This window comes from Vicugna pacos, chromosome 3, assembly GCF_048564905.1.
Source record: "Vicugna pacos chromosome 3, VicPac4, whole genome shotgun sequence".
NCBI lineage: Eukaryota > Metazoa > Chordata > Mammalia > Artiodactyla > Camelidae > Vicugna > Vicugna pacos.
In genome coordinates, this window is record NC_132989.1 from 111549066 (window position 1) to 111569363 (window position 20298).

The 20298-nt window shown below is 35.5% G+C and overlaps 1 long non-coding RNA gene across 1 annotated transcript; it reads right to left on the reverse strand.

The window, feature by feature from the left end:
- Positions 1-594: 594 nt before the first annotated feature.
- LOC140689998 (uncharacterized) lies at positions 595-19799 on the reverse strand. The gene is made up of 3 exons (XR_012065158.1): positions 19470-19799; positions 3721-3891; positions 595-740 (listed from the first exon to the last, which is right to left on the reverse strand). It is a non-coding gene; the product is annotated as an uncharacterized lncRNA (long non-coding RNA).
- Positions 19800-20298: the final 499 nt, after the last annotated feature.

Below are 20298 nucleotides of genomic sequence, written 5' to 3' on the forward strand. Positions count from 1 at the left end.
ACAGTTACTACAAATTTGTGAATGAGAACTGTTCTGGTACCACTTTCTAGTTCAATAGACTAAGCCATAATGAGATTAACCCAATGGCCACATGTCTATCTGTCCTCATGACCTTGCTGATTGGGGAACAGCCACATCACACTTTTTTGCTGTTGTTTTGCTGCAGTACGTAGCCAACCACCAAGGCACTCAAATTGCTTTTTCATGGAAGAGAGTATGTGAGGGTTGCGGTATTTCAGCTGACCACGTACCTACTTAAAAATTAAGAATTCTTTTACAATGTTATAAGGAGAGACTGGACATTAGTGCACAACTAGCTGCCTATAACACAGAAATGGTGAATGTAGAAGCTAAATATTGACAAATACGTACATAAGCAAAGCTGAAGAACCATGCAAGAAGGGCAGATGAATTCCAACTGAATGCAGTTAAGTATGCCAATAAGAAAGGAGTAATTCTTGAATTTGTGTAAACATGTTCATCCAAGTCATGCAAGTTTGAGAACTTCTTGGGTATTTGAAACTTGTTCTACTAGCTGAATTAGGTCGATGTAGCTCATAAAACAGGTACTTACTTGTACTTACATATCTGACCAATTCGTCAGTGTTGCTACACAGGGGATGCATGTGCTGGGACAAGGCGCTGGCAGTAATCCTTATGTCTTGTTTGAAATTTCCATAGAATTTAGCAATGTAGGGTTGGATTGTGGTTTGGCTGATGCTCAATGTCCTTGCCATGACCTGGAAATCGAGACCCACTGAGAAGGGAAATTACCTCTTGTATTACATTAAATGCACTCTGAGCTGGGTTTCTGCAGATTACATAGAGACAAGGTTCAACACACATGTTCAATTAGGGAGAAAGTAGGTCAGGAATAGCACACAGGAAAGATTCCGTCAGAACGTGACATGATTGGTCCTAGCTAGACTTTCTAATAGGTCAGTATATACTTGATTTGTTATAGGACAACTTTAGGAATTGAGTTTTGATATCTGGGCCTTAAGGAAACATGGAAATAAATGTCTCTAAGGGTAGCTTAGGAGATTTGTTAGGAGGAAACCTGTAATACTGGGATTAAATTATCATTCTGCAGGATTTGGCCAAGAATTTGGGGAGAATGGGAGTAAGACCAGAAAGACAACAATGCATCCTGAATTTTAGCAGATAACACTCAGCATGCTTTTCGCCTTGACAGTGAGAGAAAAGGTATAGTAGTTAACTCAGCAAGAGTAAGAGCTGTAGGACTTAAGGGGAGAAAAAAAAAGTGTGTGAGAAAGGAAATCTTCAGCTATAACTCAGAAAGCATGATTCCAGGAGCAGAAGGGAGCTGCCAGTTGTTGGCGCAAGTATCCAACAAATCATCTTTCCCAGCTTCTGCCATATGTGTCAGGTCATTGCTCTGATTGCCTCCTGTTCATCCCATTGATGAGGGAGGGATCCTTCATCCTAAGTAGTACGAGATGCCCTGACACTTGCCACTCAACACCGGGCAGATGAGAGCGGCAGCAGATAATTATCACATATACGCACAGCCCAGGGTGGCTGGACACTGCTCACCACGCAGGTCCACATGGTGTTTCAATCAAGTTTACAGTAAACAGGAGGGTTGTGGGAAGCAGGCTTTGTAGTAACAAGAAGATAAGATGTCCCGGGTTCCAACAGGAAGATGTGGTTTGCTTGTTGGAATAATTATTAAGTACTGTATTTTTGTCTTTGAAGTTTCCCGAAGTGACATGTTTCTAACTGGTTTGCTGCTGATTAACACAAGCTAATATTTTACACTCTCCTATATGAGTTTTCTTAAAAACATACCACATGTTTCCAAAGCTAATACTGCATATTTTGTTTTCATAAGAGACAAACACTTTACTTCTAATAGTTTTCTATTATTCAACCATGCCTAATGTAGAACAAACCATTTCAATGCTGTAAAAACAATATGCATTTATTGTCGTGGGCTGTGGATTCCTTGGCTTGGCTAAGCCCGAATTCAGGCTCTGAGCTCCTGATTCTGAGCCCTAAGTTCAGGTCTGCTCCACATAGTCTCAACTCCTTGGGCCACCAATTAATTATAGCATTGTGTTCTAGCAGAGAATGACGCGAGCACAGCAATCTCTCTTGAGGGCTTGTCTGGGTATGGTCACAGTGTCACTGCTTCCCACAGTCTGTTGACCAAATAGGCCACATTGACAATGCCCTTATCAATGGAACAGAACTACACAATCCAGCTCTAAGTGGGAAGAACTGTAAAGCCACATGGAAAAACAGTGCATATTTAATTCCAATGCAGAGAGGGCATAGGGAAAGACAACAGGCAATTCAATATGCCACCATAATTCCGGGCAGTAATTTGAAATTCTAGAATTTTTACAGAAGAACTGGGTTAGTGCAACACAGAGTGATATGTGCATGCCTGAGGGCATGTAAGAAATTGGATTTCACTCCTAAAAAGAATCATAAGAAAAACAAAGGATGACAGTCTCATAAAATATATATACATGTAGAAAAGAAAGTAGATTCAAGAAGCGGGGCTTACTTTGAGGAAACCAGTGATTTCCAATAAAAATGTGAACAGCATTTTTTGACTATTCTCTGCCTTTCATTGTCTTTTCATGTATAAGGGACTCTATTCACAACATGGCTTCACCAGGATTCGGGGGATGCACGCAGGCATCCTGGAGCAGGGTTCCTCCACCTGGCCATCACTGACACTTGAGTTTTCATGATTCTCTGTGGTGGGAGGACTTTCTGTGCCTTACTGGATATTCAGCAACATTCCTGGTCTCTCCCCACCAGATGCTAGATGTATCCTCTCAGTCTTGACAATAAAAAATATCTCCAGTTATTGTCAGCTGCCTCTTAGAGGGTAGACCAGGTGATCCAGTATAAAAATATGATATATTTATAAATATAAAAAACCTCTAATGTATTCATATGTTTACATATCTCAGAAAACGATATGTATGCACACATGCATACATGTACATATGTACACAATTCTTACACACATATATGCGAATGTTAATATATAGACATACTGTGCATAAATATATAAATAAAAGCATTTATATGTGTATGCTGAGCTGAAATATCATCATCAGTGGGTCATGATGGTGGTTTTGCTGTTATTGAGGAATTATTTAGAATCAGAAAAAGATGATGACAAATAGCAGGTAATATTTATTCTATAAAAGAATATTAATAAAATACCATAAACTTGACATTGGTTACTTCTGAATAATAAAGTTAAAGTTTTCAAATATATTTCCAAACTAGGGAATAATAGAATTATTTAATGATAGAATGTCTAAAGATCATTAAAAGCTTCTTTGTCTATAATCCATACTATAACCATCAAAAGAGAAAAATACAGTTTGTTAATAGATGGCTATGATTAATTAAATATAATGAGTGTTCAATACAAATGATCAATAAGTAACTCATTACTATGGAGTGGAGCCTTCAGATAAATTATCAGCTTTGAAATGTATGAATACTTCTTAGAATAATTCTTTGATGGTGCATTAAAAATAAATGTATGAGGAACACCACAGATACTATTAAATGGATTTTAAAATCCACAGATGATATACTGGCTTGAGAGATTATGAATTGAAATTAAAAATATACCTTGAACTATTAATATAAGATAGAACAGTAGTGAAACAGAACAAATATCACTTACAATAGAAAGAATTCTATTATGAGAAATTGGCTCACACTATTATGGAGAATGAATAGCACTAAGGCTTGCACTCAGCTGGCTGGAGACCCAGCGGGGTCCGTGGTGTAGTTCCACGGGGTGTCTGAAGACCAGAGAATCAGAAGTTTGGATGCAGCAGCTCCAGTCCAAAAGCTATCAGGCTCCAGGCCCAAGAAGAGCCAAGGTTCCTAGAGGGAAAATTGATGAAAGTGTTGAGAATTTTAAAGATGGAAGCCCCCAGGCATTTGTCAGTCTCCTTCTATTCCACACTCTGCCTCCAGAAATTCATCTAGATTGTGCTTTAATTGTTCCTGCCAGTTTACGGTTCCACCTGTTTCTGTTTCAAACTAGCTGTTCTCTGCTGTGATTCTCTCAGTGCTCTTCTCTCCAGATTTCTGTGGGTCATTTGCCTCGGGTCTTTGGTGGGTCCCGGAAAAGTCTTTGGTTTTTAACTGGTCCAGCCTCTCTTGTTATAAGAACAGGGATGATGATGTCTACACTCTTTACCTAAAGCCACAGTTGAAACCAGAAGCCCTTAACTTTCTTTTGACCTTTATTTGTATCGTCAGTAAAATTGTAAACAATAAATGATACTCTATTCTTTGTCCAAAGTATAGAGTCAAGTGAAAAATACACACAGAAATTTGACAAGTGCATGTTTTAAAAACATATTTCAATTTGATACTTGTAAACTTTTTTTGGAGAATATGATTTAGCACTTTTCTTTGTAGAATAAGCCACACACACTCACAACAGCAATGACATCCAAGCTCAGTTCTTCCCTAACATCAACTTTCCTTCGTATCTCCTAAAGAGATGCAATCTGGAAGGGGCTGGCGTTATTGGATTTAAAATCCCTATTGGCATTGTAGAGATGAAGCTATTCCAAAAAATTAAAACAGTGCTATGGCAACATTCCAGGGTACAAAATGAGTCAGGCTTCTAAAGACCTTTGAAAAAATGAAAAGAAGTGCTAGCAGTAATAAAGGATTTGTTAGATGGGACAGATCAGAAATAATAATCAAGCATTCTCCAGTCCTCTGGCTCTAGCCTTCCTGATTGTCATTCCCCTTCTCTCACAGAAGTCCTGATTTACATACTTCTTGCAATAATTCTGGTTTGTCTTTTGTTCACCAAGTCCAGGTAAACCCAGTATGGTATCTATTATGATGCAGTTAGGCATATAATGATACGGAAAAGAGAAGATTAATATTTATATCTTTTCTACCTTTGAAATAATGAGCTCACGGCTTTTACTACTATAACATCAAGATATTATTTTCTTTGATGAATAATTAAATGCTAACGACATGGTACTAAGAAGATACTGATTTGCACGATGGCCGAGGAGCAGTATCATATTGTACGATTGTGTGGTTATTTATGTTTAATGCACATTTGAAGGTCCTGACAAGGATATACTCAATGATGGAATCACATGTGCATGGACACTCACACTTAGTACTGTAAAAACTCTCTATCCGCTGTACATGGCCCAAACACATTTGCTGTTAATGGTGTCCATGTTGAAATGATCATTTTATACAAGTACTAACTATAATTCAATTCACTTCTTATAAATTAGCAGGAATGACAATATATTGAATAAATGCAACCTGAAACAGCAGAATTACTTTAGGTCTTAAAACCTGATATTCCATAATATTGGTTTTAATTTGTTGAACATGTCATTGAATGTCCTTCCTTTTTTATCTAGAAAATGATTTGGTACTTCTACAAGTTTATAACCTGGTGTTGTTCTACTATATGTGCAGAATTCTATTTTTCCCTCCATGTTCCCTACTATCCAGTGCCTGGTATGCCTTTGCTCATGGTATACTGAGTAATGTGATGCTTCATGTATGTTCATTTCTACCTTGATAGACTAAGGCCTCCTGCCAATCATTTCATGGCATTCTTTCAAAATTAACAGGGGCAATTCAGTAACAATATGAATAAAGAGAATTCAACAGCAAAGAATGAAAACAAAGGCAAAGATGTTAACTGTGACTGCTAATGCTGCACAAAGTCTGTAATTAACCCAGTAATGAGGATTGTGCCTGGCAAAAAAAGAAGCAAGTAGTGAGGATATGAGCAGTTATTTCTGAAAGTTTAGGGTAGGTTTTTAGGATAAAAACTAGAGATAAAAGGGAGACGTGCTATAGAAACATCGTATTTATAACATGATACCCAGAAAGTCAGCATTTTCAACACCCTGACATCGTAATCCAAGACTTGCTATAACTCCATGTGAATAACATATGAAAGTAGAAAAATATTGCACAGGACTAGGCTTAACAGATGGTCCCAAGATGAGGTAACTTGACATACTGTACATTTTTCTGTAATATGATCAAGATTGAGTCATTACAATATCATGTCATAAATATGTTAACCTTTACATCCCAGCAGTTCTAAAACCCATTAGATGAAAGCTTGTTTTTTCCTTTATAAAATCTATTAACATGGGAGACACTATTATTTAAAATGCTAGAGCATGGTAAAACAAATTTCCTTTATATCTATTACCTCTAAAGCTAGTTCATTTTAAAATAAATTAGTACTGCATTATTTCTTATGATAAATATTAGGAGAACAATTTCTCCTGTTATTTAACACCTGATCAAAAATGGAATCAAGGAAATAGAATAGATAAAATGCATCACAGTTATTAGGGAAACATAAGATTTCTCCACTAAGTCTGAATAATACCTAAAATAATAAGCTGGTTGAAGGATTTGTGTGTGTGTGCATGTGTGCACATTACAGTATTTTGGTGATATACTTTTCTGTTTTTCACAAAGAAAATCTGAGTACATTGACATATATTTCCTTATTCATCTTTCTTATTTTCAAAATTTTCCACGTGACTTAAAGAATGTCCATTTTTTAACAAACAAACTGTACAAAACCACGTAGGAGGTTTAGTATTTGGCACATTTGCAAGCCATTCATTTCTGAAATTAACATCTAAGGCAGCTAGTTTTGTTTCAAGTGAGTGCAGAACACACGGTTCTTTATTTAACGTTGGATTCTAACCTCTCCTGTTGAGATAGTCATTAAATACTGGCAATGGGAATTTCACGATGGCCTTAAAAATGGCTTGCCGACAGCCAGGCACCTTCGTGATCCCTGACCACGTGGACTTTTGTTGGCAACATACCCTCCTCTATGCTGAAGCATTATAGAAACACCACAGTGAGACAATTCATACTTCTCCCCTTGCTGCAAAAGCTATTTAAATGTTTATGAATTGAAAATATGTGATTCAGGTTTCAGTCATCCTAGAAAAAGTGACTGTAAGAGTTATCTTTCTCCTTAGCTTGTGATTTTTCTTGTTTTTTTTTTTTAAATCTGTGACATTATGGCTTGTATTAATGTAATTCTAAAAGATAGTCTGGAATAATATTCACAATTAGAAGAATAAAACATGAATTTCTTCCAAAGGGAAAGCAGGTTTTGGTCGCCTGAATCTAGTTTTGGGAATCCTCTTTTAAGAAAAGAATACCAAATAGTTTTTCTTTGCAAACTGTACAAATTGTGTGGTGTGTGAACATTTCTAAGACACTTGCAGGGCTTTGAAATGAGTAGTGTGAGAAAGGACCTGGTCTTTAGGATTTATTAGCTTCATACTGAGTCCACATCAGATTTTTATATACTTAATGGGGCTTGTGTAGTAAAAAACATAATATATATTAATACATGAGATGGGGGTCCTTGTGCAAGTGGTTTATTGAGGAAAGAAGGAAGTAAGACACAGGATAGATCAGGGAACCAATAAGCCAGAATATGGTCTTGGCTAGAGACCAACTCCACCCTGACCCTGGACGGAGTGCTGGAGCATCTTGCTCATATAGAACTGCGAAGGCCAGCGAAAGGAAATTTGCTCCCCACATCAGTCAGTCCCGGCTATGGGATGCTGGAGGGAAGATGCAGATCTCCTCCCTGAAGCCTCCCGTCTCATCTCGTAGGCAATTCCCCAGAGAAGAGGCAACTGTGAGCTCTTTTCAGCCAGCACTCCTGGCAGCTGGGAGTTGAGTCTGATGGGGCGCAAACAGCACCCACTACAGGCAGCAGATATATTTTAAAAATAGTTCAAAGTAGGCTTCAGTTCTAAGTGAACTCTTTCAAGGATGTCATAATGATAATTACTGAAATACTATTTATAACCGATTGTTGTAGGAGGCAGAAGTGGTCTATGTGGTTATTTATGCCAACATTCACTAAACTTGCATAAAGTTGTGCAGTTTGGAGAGTTCATAACCATAGAGGAAGTTATTCAGATCCCAAACATTGAAAATTGGTTATTTGTTTTAACATTTTCCCCAAAGACTGCAGTAGAATAACTTGAGGCAACAGCACCTTTTCCCAATTGGACCAAAGATGCCACCTGGGCTAGCAGTGACCTTGCTCACTAATATTTATAGAATGTCTCTTAGACTATTGAATATAATTACTCCCTGAAAACCAGCAAGGTTATAGAGATCATGCTGAGTTTCTCAGAAAGGAATTAATCACAGGTTAAGTTTTCTTTCCTTTTAAAGTGATATGACTTTAATCTTATACTTCTTTAAAGTCTATCCAAACACTGTATTCATGTTCAATTGCTATGTAACAAATTACCACAAACTTGAGAGCTTAAAACAGCTGTCCTTCATTATCTTTCAGGTTTGGCTGGGCCCAGTTGTGTGTTCTCCTCGAGATCACACAAGGTTTTAGTCAAGAAGGCAGCTGGGCTGGGATTCCCATCTGGAGCTTAGAGTCCTCTTCCAAGCACATTCAGTTTTGGCAGAATTCAGTTCTACGGTATCAGGACTGAGACTTTTACCTCTTAGAAGATGCCCTTTTCCTAGGCAGTCCAAAGCATGGCTGTTTGTTTCTTCTTCCTTATAGGACAGCAGGTCAGTTTCTTACTCCTCACTCTCTTTTAAAGACCTCTCCTGATTACACAAGGCCCACCCCAAATAATGTCTCTTTAGATACAATTCAAGTCAACTATTTAGCAATTTAATCACAGAAGTCATAGTCCATCATATTTATGTATCATGCTCACACTCAAAGGGCGGGGATTCTATATAGGAGGTGTATAAAAAGGGACAGAGACTTAGTTCATCTTAGAATGCTGTCTACCGCAAGCACCTTGCAAGGTTAAATCCCTTGATGATTACGGTTATGATCTACATGAGAGGATGAGAGGCGATGGTCTTTTGAAGGTACCAACAATAGATTGGAAAGAGCACCCACTAACGGGCTGGTCAGCTCCACGGGCGGTTCATTTTACATTCTAAAGTGAAAAAGTTGTGATTTAAAGGCTTTTAAATCAAACTAAAGTCAACAAAGTGCAGTAGAGCAAAGACCCAAATTTGAACTTGGGGTATCGATCACGGCTGGCAAAGTTCTTGATTCTCGGATTGAGATGGGATTTTTCCTTTGACCTACAGTCTAAAACTTAAACCAAACTTTTGTAAGTAGCAGTGTTCCAAGAGTGTCAAAATACTTAATTGGAACAAAAGCTGATTTTCATGACTTTCTTTTATTTTAGTGACAGTGTTTTATTTTAACTTGAAATGCAGTTGACTTACAACATTATGTCAGTTTCAGGTATACTACATAATGATCTGACATTTGCATACATTATGAAATGATTACCATGGTAAGTCTAATAACCATCTGTCCCCAAAATAGAGGTTTTAACTATTATTTAAATAGGTTAAAGTATCTGAATTCAATAAAGGTACATCATTCATCATGGTCAAGTACATTAAGTATCCAGAAAACACATAGTGATATATATGATGATATTTTTGTGTTGACTTTATAATTTAGTGCACTAAACACATTGACCTTTTAATGTTGCTGTCCTTACATCAGATGGCTGCCTAAATAAGTCACCATGAATCTTAAACAAATTAAAAATTTGTTAACATTATTACAGGGAATAATTTTAAAATAATAATGTTAGTATTATACATAATCATATGAAACACTACATATTAAATATTGTTATATTATATTATAAGAGTATAGTACAGGATAAGAGTATATTGTTATACTCTTAATAAATAATGTTAAAATCTACATCCCAAAATTGCTTCAGAGCCAGGATTTAAATTTCATTCTGCAACATTTGCTGCCATAAATAATTGAACAACTTCTGACCAATGAGAGCAAATAAGAGCTATTAGAATGATTTAATGATCTGATACACAGAATAGTTTAAACATAAAGTATTTTCATCTTAAAATTTCCAGATAAACTAGACATATTTTGTTCTATTCAGTTGCTGAGTAGCTGGCATCTGTTTTAATATAATTTTGGTTAATTGATAATTCATAGTACTTACAAATGGGAAAAATTTGGAAGTAGGTTTCAGTGTCTTATAAAAAGAGTTCGAGACATGAGCTATAATCTGTTTACACCATTTTGTATTGTTTTTAGGAATCTTTTTAATTACTTTAGAACGAGCTTTTTACTAATCCAGTATGTATTTGCTTACCAGGTTTTCATTGTTTTTCCCAGATAAACACATGTATTACTGACTAAAGATTCCATGACTTTTGAAGAAATGCAATTCTATCCTACTTAAAATGATATACATTTTAGTAACATCTATAATCTATTGGTTGCCTGCTGTGTGTCAGATGCATATCATATAATCACTCTAATCTTAGAAAAAACTTAGCGATATTGCTACTCTTATTTTCAAAATGAGGAAATTGTATCTCAGAAAGATTAAGTAATTTGATGTGGTCACACAATTAGTAAGAAACATAACCTGGGACTCAGACATCCCTCTTCAATACAGAGCAATAATGTACTCAATAATTCCCTCGATAAAGACATGGAAATTTTCCATGAATGTATTTAGTGACTGTTAAAATTTTGTTTCTAAAAGACTATAGGAAAATTCTATGTATACTTCAAAAATTAGGTTGTATGTTCCTACACTTTCATTGCAGTACTAACCTAATTGCACGTGATATGTAGGCATTCAGCATTTATTCAACAATTACAGGTTGTCTTCCAGGCCCAGACATTGTGCTAAGATCTGTACGTATAGAAGCAAACAGAGAGAGAGAGGATTAGAGGAGCAGTAGGTAGAGAATTCAAGGTACAGATAGATGTAAAGACAGGGTATGTATCTATCTATATTTGCACACTTGTGTATTTTATTTCTAGATTGCATTCATGAATTTACTCCTCAATCCTGTTTGGCTTTTCATTATTTGTAAATGGAATGATAGAGTCATTTTTGACTAATTTTTTCCCCTTCCACCTCATAGTCAGCAAAACTTCCTAGCAATAAGATACTTTCAAACTTTATTCAGAATTTAGCCCCTTCTAACCACCCAATCATTACTACCCGAGTCAATATAGCCTTCATCCCTCACTGGGCAGGTTGAAGTCACTTTGTCTTTCTGTTTCAACTGTCCCACCCCCACACCCAGTCCACTGCATCAAGGGCAGCCAGCATAATCCAAAGAGAAGAGACGTAAGGTCTGTCAGCTCAAAGTCAGTTTTCCAGCTGATTTTACCAAGTAAAATCTCTATTTTTGCAATAGTCCCCGTCCTTCCTCGTTCTACTCTCTCTCCGCCCACCCCTCCCCTTTCATTCAGTTCTAACGACTGTAGCCTTTTTATGTCTTTTCTCGACATGCTAAGCAATGCCGTGTCTTCAGGTCATTTGCAACTGCAGGTCCTTTTCCTTGGAGCACTCTTCTCCAGATGTCCATATCTCATAAATATCTTAATTTTTTTTTCAAATCTTTGCTCAAATATATCTCCCTAATTCAACCAATGCAGCCCAGCATATTTGAATTTGAAGTCACACTGCCCACCTAGAGTCCTTTTTATTGTCCTTTTCTATTTGACCATAGCACTTACTGTCATCTGCATAGCATATATTTCATAATTTTGAGTTTGTCCCCTGTCTTTCACTCTAGAATGTAAGTCACAAGAGGGCTGGAGATGTTATTTTGTTTAATTCAACGCAATTGCTACAGTACTTCGAAAAATAACCTTTCTTAGTTTACTCATTAAAAAAACTTGACTTATTGATCAAATAAACATATATGGAAAACTATGATTATAACAATATAGTATATTTCTATATTTATGAATGACTATTCTCAAATTTTACTTTAAAATTTAAATTTAAAATTTTATTCTAATTTAAATTTTAAATGATTAAAATAAGTAATGAATGTATGGAAACTGATTTGAAAAGTAAAGTTGCCAATGGGTCTTAAAACACACAAGTTGTTGAAGAATTTTTTCAAATAAAGTGATGCTGAATGAGCTGGAGGAAAGCGACATTTTAACTCTCTAGTGAAATTTGGACTTACTACAATATTTAGATTCTTTCTCATGTTCGAGTAGTAATTCATTTCTGCAAAGTTTGAACATCTATTTATTAAACTATATAAACATACACTTTAATCCAGTTCAGTACTGATCAACATATCTTCCTTTTGAAGTCATCTAAACATTTAAAATCTTTGGATATAGAAAGCAAATTACACATTTTGGCAGACTTTTTCTATCTAAAATCACTTTCTACATTAGGAGGTTATTGATTAAGTCATTCTATCTTCATGACTTGTTTACATTTATCTTACTTTTAAGCATAAAGTAACATTTTGTGAACAATGCTAATGAATGAAGCCTTTGCATCCGTATACTACTTGTCAGGGGGAAATGAATGTGTATCGCAAGGATGTCTGCAGTAATAAATGCCTCTTATTTATAAATTACACTGTCTCAAAAAATGTTCAACAGTCTTCCAGAATTGCATGTCACAGTGGCCAACCTTTTAATTATCAAGGCTCATTTTTGCAAGATGTTAATGCAGAGAAAATACTTGCATCTGTCTGACTTGGCAGCAGCTGACAGCTGATGAGCCTGCTTCTACTGCAAGGTGGTTACTATCTTTGTAAGACCACAGCGTGACACAAGCCCATTCACATATACCAGTTAGTACTAAAGTAGTCTGTAGATGACAGGCAGAGGAAAGCAGCGCTTCTGAAGTCAGGTGTTTCATATATATATATATATATATATATATATATACACACACATATATATATATATACACGCACACACATATACACACACACACACACATATACATATAAAGAGGGAATATTAAGGTTATAGTCAATTATTTGTAATTGAACATCTCAGATATAAAGACTACAATGCACATTATGCATATTATACTTGTGCATTTTCAAACATTGCAAAATCTCAGATAAGGTGATATAAATGAAGAACAGTGTCCAGATTTAATTTGTATATAAAATAAGCCTCCTTTCATAGGTCAAATCCACTCCAATAATAAACATGATCCACCAATAAGACTGTGAAGTTTGCAAATCTTCAAAAATAAAATTTTGAAAATATAATTCATTTTTGATTGGATATTAAGTGCTCTGTAAGTATACGGCACCACTTGGATTATTTCTTAAGTGACATTGTTAGAATAATATGTACTGAATAAAAGACATTTGAGAAGACCAATTTGGGATTATGTTAAAACAAAGCAAATAAAATTGATTACACAAACATGACTATACCTGACACTAATGGAAACATAAAAATGGTTAAGACGGTAAATTTTATGTTATCTTTTTTTTAATCATAATTAAAAACTTTGCAAAAAAAGAAAAAAGAGAGAGAGAGAGAAAGAAGAGGAAAGACACAGATTTATGATTAGGAGGAAGCAACGTGAACACAGAGGTGGAGTTTAGGGTCATGGGCGCAGAAAAGCCAAGGAAAGTGTGGAGCCACCAAGAGTTGGAAGGGAAGGGTCCTCCCCAGAATCTTCAGCAGAAGTATGGCCCTGATGACACCTTGAGTTTGGATTTCTGGCCTCTAGAACTGTGAGAGAGTAAATTTCTGTAGTTAATGCTACTGAGCATGTAACGATTTGTTGTGGTGGCCAGAGGAAAAAAACACACTTTTCAAAACCAACTCCGCCTGGATTAAACACGGAAAGGTAGAATGAGAAAGACACAGGACAGCTCACAGAATAACGAGGATGGCTGGAGAACCCTTTTGGAAAACAAGCGTGTTTCAGGAAGCTGGTAAGCCAGGTCCACAGACCTAATCACTCCACAGGAAGCATCCAGAGAGTGGGTCATCCAGCCGGCATCACACAGCGGGCAGACTTGGACCCTGGACACAGCCCCTGGTACAGCACCAACGTCAGCCCTCAGAAAAGGTCACAGCAGCTGCTGCCCTTCTGGTCCAAACACACAAGGAAGGGAATTCTTCAAAAGTAGTGACAAATTAATGAAAAATGAAGTCTCTGCTTATAACCAGAATATTGAGTCTTTTACAAAATGAAAAAAATTAATTCAGCTTTTTTACATTATGATAAATCTTCACAATGATAAATATACCTAGGTAATAATTCATTACTATTGAGTCTCTAGGAGAGTATTAATCCAGTAATTATTGTAAATGATGGCAGTTTTGTACCCTTCTTAGACCCCAAACTGAGACCAGTCCAATTTGAAATGTGCAAATCTAGTTAAAACTGCTTTCTGTATTGTCAAACATCATCATTTAGTAGAAAAAGTAAAAAAGAAATTAAAAATAATACACTATGCTAAATTTGTTTATGTTGAAATCTGTAGAGATGACTGAGAGACTGAGTGATTTGAATCATATTTCAAATTACATTACCTTCCTATTAATTGTCATTTAAGCTTGTATTAGCATTGTTGCAGGGAAAGAAAAGGCTAGGAAGGCAAGACATGATTAAGACTGGATATTTTTCAACATGTCAAAAGCATATTAAGAGGGTTCCCAATCACTAAGGAAATATCAGACTTTCTGTATCACGATTTACAAAAGCATAATTAATGAAACCATGACAAGGAAGTAGAGATAGTAAAGCGACATTGTTCAAATGAATTGATGCCATATTAGCCACCAAACTACCTGCATCAGTGTCACCACTACTATGTGTTTAATTATAGACACATTATAGAATCTTATTGTGTTTCTGTAGGAAAAGGGGGAAGTATTATTGCTTATTTCCAAATATGCTTATAAGAATCATATAATATTCATACATCCTTCCTTCTCATCATCTTTCACTCTTTCATTAAGCATTACATCACTATAACTGTCATGTATATGTATCTATATGTGAATAATCATAAATAATCCCTCCAAGCTGATGGGGACAGCCAGGTAAACAAATGTTTGCAATGCAATAGAGGAGTGTTAAATTAGGGCAATCTTAGATGATTTAAGAAGCCAAGAGACACATGGATCTGCAGCACAAACAATCCAAATTCAAAATCTCTCTCCCTGCACAATGTGGCCAAATGGATTTCACACTCCTTACAGTTTTATTAATAAAATTAATCAAGTCTTTCTCATGGAAAAAATATAATGGATCTCTATGGTGAAACGAGTTTCCTTAATGACTTATTTTATTATTACATCCTCCCCACTTTGAAATATTAGCAACAGTAAGACAGTATCTCTCTGTACATTTTTACTTTAAGTCCATTGTGATTAAAACCTAAACCTATTGTCAATTACATGTGTGGCAGCCTCGTGAGAGAAAGACCAAAATTTGAGGGGAGCAAACTGTGTCTGCCTTTTGAGGTGACTGATCCACTAGCAACCACTACCTCCTCTTGGGACTGTAAAACCTTTCCTTTTCAAAAACAAAGAAATGAATCAAAATAGGACATTAATTAAATAAATATTGAAGACACATTTTAAAATAGGCCAACAATTCATTTCCTACCCTGTTTCTTAGTTAAAACTTTAGCCATATAATTTAATTTTTTAATTAGTTGTTAGGCAATACATCCAAATAACAACATTAAATATGCAAATTAAACCATCAAATCAACTTCTTTCTACAGCAAATTTCTAGGAAAAAGTGTAGTTAATAATAATTACCAAAATAGTTCCATTCTGATATTCCACCCTTCTAACTTTTGTCTTCCAATGTTTTCAATATCAACCACAAATTTTTATTCATATAATTTAGATGGAGTCATAAATTTTTTACCAGCTAAGCCTTGAAATTCTCTGGTTGGCAACTGTATATTCCTTTTAGCATTTGCAAAGCTAAGTGCCGTGTGTCCTCTTTTTAAGAAACACAGTGTTCGTTAGAATGACTACTGGAAGATCAGACCCAAATCAACAGTTTTTTTTTTTTTTTAAAAACCCAACAAATCATCGATCTCTGAAGTATTTTGAATCAAAATTATGTTTCTAGAACCAGGACAGAGTTCAGTCCAAATATCTATTTCTGGAAATTGTCAAGTGCATTAGAACAACTTATTTATATTTAGAGGAAGGTGGGCAACCAGAAGAAAAACAGGGGAAAAGAAAAAAACCCTGCTTGATTTCCACTTCAGTAGTATGCAAGTCAAAAATCCAGATACCTGAAATGTAAATGAAGCTGGGAAGAGTCTCCCACTGCATGAGTATCTCTCTTTCCAGGGGTATTGAAGACATGCCTGTGCTCGAATGACTTAGGTGAGTGATAAGTGTGCAGCATCCGGGCCTTGCTTAAGTCTTTTTGTTTCCCTTCAGTGAATATCTGATTAAATATCCCAATTTCCATTAGTAGCTTGATATCTGAGCTTGTCTTTTCAGAGCTAAATTGAGTGCAAGTTGATTGAGTGACGTATCTTCCACTTGCTTTTATGAAGTGTGCCACACATTTCCAAGTAACATGTAATTCCTTAAATTTTTCACTGTTCTAATATCCTATCCGAAGGTATATCAAACTATATGCCTCTGCACGTGCCAGAGTGAGATGTGGTAGGGCCACAGAGTCGGAGTACATTAAAAATCTTCTATTTACTAGTGCAATTACCAACTTCTTTATAAATTGGACAGTTCTACCCAGGATACACATTCCTATAATTTCAAAACTTAGCTCTTGGTAATTTGATAGGGATCGCATTAAATCTGTAGACTGCTTTGGGTAGTATGTCCTTCTTAACAATATTTATTCTTCCAATCCAAGAACATGGGATATCTTTCCATTTCTTTAAGTCATCTTTAATTTCCTTAATGAATGTTTTGTAGTTTTCCATATTTAAGTCTTTCACTTCCTTGGTCAGAGTTATTCCTGAGTATTTTATTTTTTGGATGCAATTTTAAAAAGAATTGTTTCTTTCCTTTCCTTTTTTTTTTTAATTTTATTTATTTGTTTTGGGGGGTAGGTAACTAGGTTTATTTATTTATTTATTTGATGGAAGTACTGGGGATTGAACCCACGAGCTAGTGTACGCTAAGCATGCTCTCTACCACTCGAGCTATACCCTCCACACTTTACTTTCCTTTTCTGATGTTTCATTGTTAGTGTAAAGAAATGTTCATACACTACACACACACACACACACGCATATACATATATACACAAATATATAATGGGCAAAATATTGAAACATATTTTATAAAAGAAAATATGAATGACCAATATGGGCATGCAATATGCTTAATATGCTCAATATTTTTAGTCAAGTTCAAATTAAAATCATGCAGACATACCATTTCACATCCACTAGGTAGTTAAAATTATAGTCTAGCCATGTTGATGAGGAATTCTTGCAACTAAAATTCACACATTCCTGGTGAAAGTGCACATTACAACCATTTCATAAAAGAGTTCATCAGTTTCTTAGACACATACATAAGCATACACTTACCAAGAGACTCAGATTAATTCTACTCCTACCTTTATTCAAGAAAACCTAAACCATATCTGCACAAAGCACATACACAACTGTTTATAGAAGTTTCTTTTTTTCATAATAACTTTGAACTGGAAACAGCTCAAATTTCTATTTGCAGATAAATAGATAAACTAAATTATGGTATATCCATACAATGAGATCTTACTCACAAGTAGAAATGAATGAATTGCATAAACATAACAGCACATATTAATCTTAAAAACACTTTGCTGAGGAAAGTAAGGCAGTCACAAAAGAGCATATACAGTATAATTCCATTCCTATGAAGTTTGATAACAGGCAAAAGTAATAAATTATCATAAAAATCAAACACTGGTTACTTGGGGTTGGCGGTGGGAAAGCCCATGAAGAAACTTGTTGGGCAACAGAAACGTTCTCCATACTGATTGAGATGGTGATTACATAGGTGTGTATGTTTGTCAAAAATCTGAATTGTACACTTAAAATGTGAACATTTTATTTTAGATAAATTATACTTTAATTAGTTGATTTGGAGAAACACTGACAGATTCAAGCATTGGTGAGGATGTGAAGCAACTGGACATCTCATACACTGCTGTTTGGAGCAAACGTTGGTACAGACATTCTGGAGAATGTTTTGGCATATGCACTGAAGTTACGTATATTCACACTCTAAGATGTAGAAATTCTAATCCTTGGCATATATAGAAAAGAAATGAGTACACATTTGTACAAAAGACAATTTTTATGGTATCCTCATAAATTAAAATCACTGACTAAAACAATCATTAAAATTGGTAAATAATTTAAGGTAAATTATTACTATGGAGTAATACACAAAATTAAAATGAGCAATTATTGCTGCACAAAATGGCTGTAAGTTTAAGTGTAAGACTCAAACATATACTGAGAGTGAAAAATAAAAGCTAGACAAAAGTGTATTATAAAATAAAAATTAAATAAAACTAATTAGGCCATGAGAAAGCAGGACTGTTGTCATCTTTGGGGAAGTTTGAGGTTATTTACTACAATGTCTTCAGGTACTGAAGATGTCTATCTTTTGATCTGTTAAAAGATGAGTTTATTTTGAGAAAATGTATCAAGTTGCTTACCTATGATTTCTGTATTTTCCAGCATGAATGCTATGTTTGATTAAGACTTATTTTAGAAAAAGTCACTGAAATGCATTTCTAATTTGTCACTGTTTTCTATTTCAAGCTCAAACTTTTTAAAACTGATTTACATTGGTTGAACAAGACAGTAAAATTATTTCATTTTATTATCTTATAGATCTGTTAGTACACATTTAATGTATGTTTTTCTCAACAAAAAATCTAATCAAGTAAAAGACTACAACCAAATATAGCCCCTCAGATAATAGACTCCTTTGGATTTAAATACAGAAGTGAATTTGATTGAATCATAATAAATCGGATCATTGAATCCATTCTTGATAAATATTGTTATATAAAATTTAGCTGCATTTCTCTAAAAGAGTTGCTCCTGTAGGGATAATAAACTTTGCAAGCCTTGTGATTAGTTTAAAGTTTTATTTTGAAATGGAAGAACTGGATCATTTGCTTTATGTATTATACCTATGTGAATTCTGACCAATCAGGATCTTAAGTATACAACTGCAAGCAGGCAAAGGCAAGAAAAAAGGATGCAGAAATGGTTTTAAAGGTCATATATTTGTATGTAAGGTTGTATTTAATTAGTGTACTTTGTTTGCTATGAATGAGACAGTCTATATGGTTCTCAATGAAACATAATGTTGAATGGCTTAACCTAAGATAAATTAATTATTTCTTATATTATTTTTTAAGTTGATTCTTCTGCTGGACTCATTTGGTGCCTTTTGTGCAGCTGCAATTAAGTAACGGCTCATGCGGGAACATGAAACAGCCTCTCTGTACCTTAGTGGGGACAGCTGCAAGTCTGGGGTGACTGTCTCTCTTGGTTCCTTCCTGTGGTACAGTTGGCTTCTTTTTAAATTAATTAGATCCCAAGAACATTCCAAAGAAAAGCAAGCTCCAAGTACACATGCCGAAATGCTTACCGACCTTCCATTTCTGTCGTGTTTGCTTAGTTTCCATTGCCCAAGGCCAGTCACGAGACCAAGGTCAGCGTCCATGTGGAAGGAAGACATTTGAGGCTTTGAACTTCAGTGTTACAGTTTATGAAGAACCACTAAATTATGGTCCACCCCAGTGCTCTCAAGAATCTCAATTCACTAGTCCCCATGCTTGTTTGTGATGTCAGCTAAAGGAGGATGCCATAAGCCCATCACAGACACTCCGTGTAGTCAAGTCTGGAATACTCAGTGGATGAAATGTCTGTGCTGACCAAAGCCTGACTGACAGAGCGGGATTTTTGAGGGCTGTCCCTCCCCTCCTGTGCAACCTGGGAAACTAACTCCAAATAAACACATAAGCAAACAAACACAACAATAAAAATAAATGGAGTCACTGGGGCCAGTGAACATCAAATTGTTTGTCATTACTTCATCAAACTAGTGAGTTAACTTTCTTGACATCACAATGCTGATCACTGCTAGACCACAGACAGCTAGGGAGCTGTACCTGGAAGAGGAAAGGTATTGGCTAAGACACTAACTTTCAATTAATATGTGCTATTCTTTACAAAATTGGTATTCTTAGAGTTAAAATGCACACACATCAATTATCTAAATGGTAGATTGTTGATCATTTTGCCATTGGCAATCAAAATAATGGGGACATGCAAACATCCATTTTCTCAGTGCAAACATCCATTTTCTCAAGGCAATCGAGAAATCATTGAGACTTATGGAGGGCCATGTATAAACACATTCAAGAAATTTTAAAGTTTCTTTTTTGTCCTTTTAACAAGTAAATAAATCTGAGTTTGACT